Here is a 1,450-nt window from a genome sequence, read left to right as displayed (position 1 = left end):
ATATCTGTATACTTATTTATCTATTTACTAGTCTATTTATTTTATTTTGTTAATATGTTTTGTTTTGTTGTCTGTCTCCCCCTTCTAGACCGTGAGCCCACTGTTGGGTAGGGACCGTCTCTGTATGTTGTTAACTTGTACTTCCCAAGCACTTAGTATAGTGCTCTGCACACAATAAGTGCTTAATAAATACGATTGATAATAATAAATACAATTGAATGAATGAATGAATATTTATGTATTTATACTAATGTCTGTCACCCCCTCTAGTCTATGAGCTCATTGTGGACAGGAATGTGTCTGTTGTTACATTGTACTCCCTCAAGCTGTTAGTACAGTGCTTTGCACCCAGTAAGTGCTCAATAAGTGTGATTGATTGATTGATTGGTATTGACACTTGTCTATTTGTTTTGTTTTGTTATCTATCTCCCCCTTCTAGAGTGTGAGCCCATTGTTGGGTAGGGACTGTCTCTATCTGCTAGCGAATTGTACTTCCCAAGTGCTTAGTACAGTGCTCTGCACACAGTAAGCACTCAATAAATACTATTGAATGAGTGAATGAATGAATATTTATGTATTTATACTAATGTCTGTCGCCCCCCTCTAGGTTATGAGCTCATTGTGGACAGGAATGTGTCTGTTGTCACATTATACTCTCTCAAGCACTTAGTACAGTGCTTTGCATCCAGTAAGTGCTCAATAAGTAAGATAGATTGATTGATTAATTGATTGGTATTGACACTTGTCTACGTGTTTTGTTTTGTTATCTATCTCCCCCTTCTAGAGTGTGAGCCCGTTGTTGGGTAGGGACTGTCTCTATCTGTTAGCGAACTGTACTTTCCAAACACTCAGTACAGTGCTCTGCACACAGTAAGCGCTCAATAAATACGATTGATTGAGTGAATGAATGAATGAATGAATGAAATTGAAGAAATCCATTGTTGGGGGGTGGGGGGGCGGAGGGCCCAGACTCATTTGGAAATATTTCCTTGAATAAGAACCTATTCATCCTTCGAAATCCCACCCATGGGTCCTGAGTCAAACTGTGACCTTGAGTAGACCAAACTTCTTGATCGCGGACACGATTAAACCGGCTCAAAAATGTAAGTTTCTTCCATCCATCGACGACTTGACTGTAATTTCGAATGAGGTGATGGTTGAGTTTCCTCTCGGTGTATTCAGAAGGGCAGCTCCGGCTCTGAGAATTTCATAATCAAAGCTGTCGGTCCCCCAGAGATCATGAACACAAATATTTAAGTTTCCCTCCCCAACATGGATTATTAAAGGTCTGTTTGTTAAGCACTTACTCCTCTCTCTCTCTCTCTCTCTCTCTCTCTCTCTCTTTCTCTCCCTCTCTTTTCCATCTTCTTCAGAGTGGGTGTCACTCCCAGTCACAATGAAACCTCCACCTGGAAATTCACATTAGTGTGCCTCTGGCCCTCTGTGAATC

This window comes from Tachyglossus aculeatus, chromosome 9, assembly GCF_015852505.1.
Source record: "Tachyglossus aculeatus isolate mTacAcu1 chromosome 9, mTacAcu1.pri, whole genome shotgun sequence".
NCBI classification, from domain to species: Eukaryota; Metazoa; Chordata; class Mammalia; order Monotremata; family Tachyglossidae; genus Tachyglossus; species Tachyglossus aculeatus.
Note: the sequence above shows the minus strand (reverse complement) of the source record.